The 6,249-nt window shown below is 33.9% G+C and overlaps 1 protein-coding gene across 2 annotated transcripts in view; it reads left to right on the top strand.

Annotated features, from left to right (window-relative positions):
* The window catches only part of LOC118741151 (hydroxysteroid dehydrogenase-like protein 1), a 26,546-nt gene that overhangs the window by 18,634 nt on the left and 1,663 nt on the right, over window positions 1-6,249 (top strand). The gene's annotated exons all lie outside the window — the stretch shown is intronic.

Raw genomic sequence — 6,249 nt, 5'->3', positions numbered from 1 at the left:
TTTTTCAGGGCAAGAATGTTCTTTAAAATAAGAAAACTAAACAAAGAACTCATAGAAAATGCCCACAGTAAAAAAAGAAAATATAAAAAAATATTGACTTAAGTGCATTTGGTACCATCAACAAATAAGCAAGGTATGCAGCAGTCCTGGTAAGTGAATAAATTTTATATTTTTATGTAAATAAAATGACATAGTGAGCTATAAATTTACATATTGCAAAAACATTACCAAAATTCTTTTCTTGCTAGCTTTAGGGTCAACATCAACATCTGGAGTACGTGCACTCATGTGATCAGAAGTGAAATATACCTAAGATGAATGCGTAGAATGCCTCCCGTAAGGAAATGGTTCATTAATTGCATAGCAATATAAATTCATTTAATTACAGGTAAATGCTCTTGATACACCAAAAGGCCCTTTTCAGGGCCGCCACGAATTGCTAAAGTGATCAAATTTTTTGCAAACATTAGCTTCCCTGTGTTTGTATACATAAAGGGCCCTTTTCAGGGCCGCAAAGAATTTACAAAGGGATCAAATGCTTTATATAAGCTTATCTGGGTCTACATACACAATACCATATATACACAAAAGGCCCTTTTCAGGGCCGCAAAAAATTAACAAAGAGATCAATTTTTGACTGTCGTGATAACGAATAAGAAATGTACATAATAATTTGCAGGCTTGGGCCAGTGTTTGTTGCGGCTGCCGGAAAAGTAGCTAAATAATGAAAGTAATTATATGTATAGCGGAGTAGGAGGTTTTCCTTTATTTTAAAAGCTTGGTTACTGATTTCACTAATTGACGACGATGCAACGATCACCGTGGAATCGATCTGCAAATTGTTACCAGCAACTGACCCGCTGGCTGCCCGCTGGGCAAATCATTATAATGATTGCAGTGATTTAACACTTTCAGCGATTTGCATTGCATTTAATAAGTACACATTCTTTACTTTTAAACAACCAATTTACCATTTAAAACTAAATAATTCCGTAAATCTGCGATTTATTATGCACTTTGTAAACAAACCTTTCAATTTCGCCCCAGTTGTTCGATTCTTCTTCTTTTTCTTATTGAATTCGTCTTTGCTCTCTCATTCTGGTATTTATTGACGTCACGGCCAGTTGCTCTCAGCTCGATTGGCGCAATCTTGTATTCTATCATTCTTGATGTATATGCTAGTTACATATGGCGTATGAGTTACATTTAAGCTTGGCGCTCCACCGTACGGTAATTTATTTTCCCACTCATGCGGAGTGCGCCTAAAAGTGCGCTTAAAAAGCAATTAAATGAGATTAGTGAAAGTTCAGTAACAATTTTGCGCGTAATAAATTGCAATTCATTGCATACTTTGCGGCTGCACTGGCGATATGTGTCTTCTTCTGCGAACGAGCAGCCAAACCAGAATGTACATAGCTCTGCAGCGCATTAGATGTCCATATTTACCGCATCCTTGCAGCGATCTTGGCTTATCCCAATTCAGCTTACCAACCACATTGACGCTTTCTGCTTTATTCGCTCCAAAAATACCCTTCTATAGCATAAATCCCACTAGCAGCCATTTAACTTAATTAGTCGAACGAAAGGCGTTGACTCTTGCTACGCTTTTGCTTACAAAACTAAAATCGAAAAATTCTATTTATTTGACGTTCGCACAAATGCGGTTTAGCGCTTTTAGACAATTTTTAGCGCACATTTTTCTATCTTTTTTTCACTGAAGTGTGTGCACATTTTTGGCATACGAGTAACCAGCGCTACCCACACACATGCAAATCGAAGTGAAAAATATTTCTAACCACATACATAAAGTGACATTTTGAAATTGTTATGTGTGAATGTTCCACAGCAATTTTTCCACTTCACATTCATTGTGAGCTTTTGGGGGGCTTGGCGCTGTCAGACCAGCCTCAATGTGGCCGACTTGTGGCAGGGAAGCTCTTGATGTCATTGCTAGTAGTGCTCCAGCTAGTGCTTGCTGCTTTTGGCAAGTGATTTGGGGTGACGGTCGTGTAAAGTTCAATTCACAGCGCCACGCCATATTTCCGTTTCCTAATTTTCTTAAGCGTATCCCAGCTCAGAGGGCACATTTCCATACAAGCACACAAATTTGTATGCAACTCTACTTACGAAAATATTCACAGATGCATGTATGTATATCTACATACTATATGTGGGTTTATATGTATATATATGTAGGTGTATATTAGGATATATATCCTTCCATCTAAAACAAACGTCCAAGACTTCCTCCTAAATATTCCGCAAAAAATAGGATTTATGTGAGCTGCACCTATTCTAGAATAAAAAAATTATCATTTCTCTTCTTAAATAAAATTAGTTTTATAAAATATATTTTCCGAAAACCAGTGTACGAAAATAAACTATATTGTACGTTACTATTTCGTTTCGTTTATTATTTCAACAGTTCGGTACAATACAATTCAAAACGGCTGAGTTCACTTTGGCGATAGTACACTACAGTAGTTTAGTAGTTACAGACGAAACCTCAAACGAAATGAATCGTGCAGGGAAAATATATGTATGTATGTACATATATGCAATAACTAAATACAAAACGAATGGCTGCAATGAATAAAAAAAATAAAAATGTTTTTTAATTGAATTGGATATGAAAATTTACAGAAAAAATTATTTTTCACGTAATTGAAACGTTTGCATACATATAAAACGTACCCTATGGTACAATTGTCACAAACGAAAAGCAAACGTTTCTCGTTGGGGAAAATGACAGTGAATCTTACAATTTGTTTCTGACTATGTACAAAACTGTACAAAACCACAAATGATATGATGATCGATGAGCAAATGGGAATTGTTTGGTACAGTTTATTTTCGTACCCTGCCGAAAACTCACCCCACCGCAATAAAAATAATGAGATTTTTTGAAATATTATGTGTTATTAAATGTTAATATTTTTCCGAAAAATGTTTGACGAAAGTCTTAAAATCAAATAAATTCCGGTAAAAACCAGCAACTTTTTTTTGGTGAGGCACACTAATGTACATACATACATATGTATGTATATGTACATATGTATGTATGTTCTTACATATGTATTAACTCATGTACGACATTAAAATTCTAAGTGCTTGCTGCTTAGTAGTAAAAGAATGCATTTCGGGTTAGGTCTGAGTGCCTTTTTGTCGCCTAATTTATGAGTTCCGCTTCAAATGCTAACGAATGTGCGTTAAAATGCTAAAAATGAAGAGTTAATGGTGATGCCTCTCATTCCACTTACAAAATTTTCGGTTATGTTTGGCCAGATTGGCTTTCTACTTGACGACATAACATGCTTTGGGTTTAAGAGGGTATCTTGAATGATTAAATTTATGAATTAAATTCATTGAATACATTTTCCAAATGTGATTAAATTTCCGCAGTGGACCTAGAATTCGATCAAGTGTGCAAAACTTGTATACAGGACAATCCGCGTCAACCGGATTCTAACCGCGCAACTTCTGCAGAGAGAGCTTATTTGCCAACGGCGTAGCATCACTGCAGTTGCACAGTGTGTTCTAATTACACCGGTTAAATATATTACTGCAGATCTGCTGAGTTTCATAAGGCTTTCATTTCTGTCCTTTTCCAGTTCAACTGCGGCAATAATGAACTTAAGGCCTCATATTTATCGGGCTAAACATCGATTATAGAGTATTCGTTAATTTTTCCTAAACGTGTTGCTAGTTAATAGGCGTTTTAGAGCCCTACTTAATCCTCTCGTTGGCATTCCCATGACAGTCGGGTCTACATAACCGGAGCGACCTAGGTTTATATCTGCTCAAAAACTTTAACTACAACACATGCCCCATAACCTTTTTGGGGAATTTGTACTCTGTTACAACAATGACAACAATGTCATTAGCATGTCCGAAGTCAGATAGTAGTCACGTAGAGATGACGAAATGGTGCTAGCATATCTGGGCATTTCCGAACAATCCCCGATTTTACTACATTCCATCCTTGAATTAAGGAAAAACTGTAAATTTTTCGTAATATTAAGGAGAAAACAGGAGCTCTAAAATTAGGATACTGTTTTATTGTTTTATAGAAATGCTTTTTTCTGAATGTAGTTGTGTCTGTTAACCTGCCGATATATATATGTATGTATGTATTTTCTTGACTTATTTGTCATAGTTTTGTTAAATATTCCTGCAGTTTTTCAAGTTTGTAGTTTATTCCATATAGCCATTCTTGTGAATTGTTTGTATACATAAATAAGTATGTGCATATGTACATATTTAGCACTCTATAAAATATTCCATAAATCACTCGTATATATTTACCTTATAATGAACAGATATGTATGTTAGTAAGGTATCCATACGAAATTTCAATGCTATGGGACTTATAGTTCCGAAGTTATAGCTGGTTTTAATTTTTTCCGTAAAGATGTTGCCACAGCAATTAAAATATACCTAGACCCCATATTCCTCTGAATATCAATCTATCTACATATGTGAAAATTTCAATCATCCAGTACTTTTATTCTACATACATACAAACTTTCACATTTATAAAATTAATAGGAATAGAATTTCCCTTCCACCGGCAAACAATTAAAAAATTTAATTTAAGCACTTAGCTAATTTTTTTTGGTAATACATATTTGTTGGCCGGACCAGTCGGTCATAAGCTTATACATTTGTACTTCTTCAAGTAAAACTTTCGTAGGCAAAACTTTTTTGCGACTGGCTGTTGTCTTGGCTACCTAAAGCTCAATAGCTTTCCTTGGTTATACCCAGTAGGAAATCGCTTAAACATATGTATGCTTGCATATTTTTAAGTAATAATCAAAATCTTATACGCTTGCTCATATGTATGTATCAGCGTTGGATGGAAGAATATTATAAAAAATCGCCATTCCCTTTATTCGAGGAAAAACAGCTCAGAATATTTAACAATGGCATCTTGTAAGATGATAACTATTTAACAAATAACTAAAATTGCATATTTTTAATGAATACAATTTTTTTTAATTAATATTAGATCATAACAGAGTACAACTTCTCATGAAAATTTATTTCGTTCTAGGCTTCCCGAGACACATGCATACAGTCATGTGAAAAATAATAGGGACACGATTTTTTGGCCAGTTTTGGCTATTTTTGTTGGTTTAATGTTAATAAATTTTTTCTAAACACAGTTCAAAATCTAACAAAAACATATAAGTCCAAATTTCAAACTTTGTAGGAAAATTAGAAAAATTCCACAATATTTTCAACAAAAACTAACTTTTTATTCAGAACTTTTGGACTAAGAATTCTAGCTACTAGTGCCAAGTGGCTGAAAATTTGCGTTTATGATAATCTTTTTTGCAGATTATTATTATTTTCTTCCATACAAAAAAATTGACGAACATACATTGTTTTATTTATTTTTCGCATTCGTATATATGTGTAAGGATTTTTAATGAAAAAATCCAGCTTGCTAAATAAGTTCTTAAACAAATATGTATGTTTTGCATATGTCCATGCAGAATTTCACAAATCGCAACTACTTTGTAGTATTTGAAATCACACGCATTCCGGAGAATTATGTACCTCGGTCTGGTTTAATGAAACCTGCATGGCAACTTCAATATTTTATCAAAAAATGTTCAATCATTCAAATACAAACCATACACATTTATGTGTTTACATGCATATACTTAATACATAAGACCGTACCAGAAAAACACTTCGCTGTAAGCCTTCGTATCTTAAAGTCTTATTGCAAGACAATTTACAAAATTACTTTAAAAAACATCACTGATTATTTCTAAGATAAGTAACTCAATAAAAAATCTATTTTTTTTTTCAATACAATTTCTATCATGATTTTTTCAGCGTACTGAGCTTGAAATTAAAAATTAGGAAGCTAAATTTGTTTGCATGAATTGTACTTTTATTAACCGGTTTGATCTGGTATTTTCCAGTGCAAACTGTTTGCTTTTTATTATAAAATCCGTACCTGGTAAAGTTTTGGTTCTAGGATTTCAAATTCATGTAAACAATTTTATGTAGCAGCCTATACTTATCTATGTATGTATGTACGCAATAACTATCAAACCAGGACAATTTCGCACATGAAGCACGAAATGTCAAAACAAAAATTATGTTACACTCGCCGATAGCACGCAGGTGTTTGAAGACAATTCTAATAAAAAGTTAAATGAAAAATCTGGCTTTATACATACATTGTTGATGGTTTCTCTTCCTTCTTCAAATGGCACGGAGTAGGTGGTGGCG

This window comes from Rhagoletis pomonella, unplaced genomic scaffold, assembly GCF_013731165.1.
Source record: "Rhagoletis pomonella isolate Grant_MI unplaced genomic scaffold, Rhpom_1.0 Rhpom_scaffold_00006, whole genome shotgun sequence".
NCBI classification, from domain to species: Eukaryota; Metazoa; Arthropoda; class Insecta; order Diptera; family Tephritidae; genus Rhagoletis; species Rhagoletis pomonella.
The sequence above is the reverse complement of the archived record's forward strand: the minus strand, read 5'-3'. Positions and strand labels throughout refer to the sequence as shown.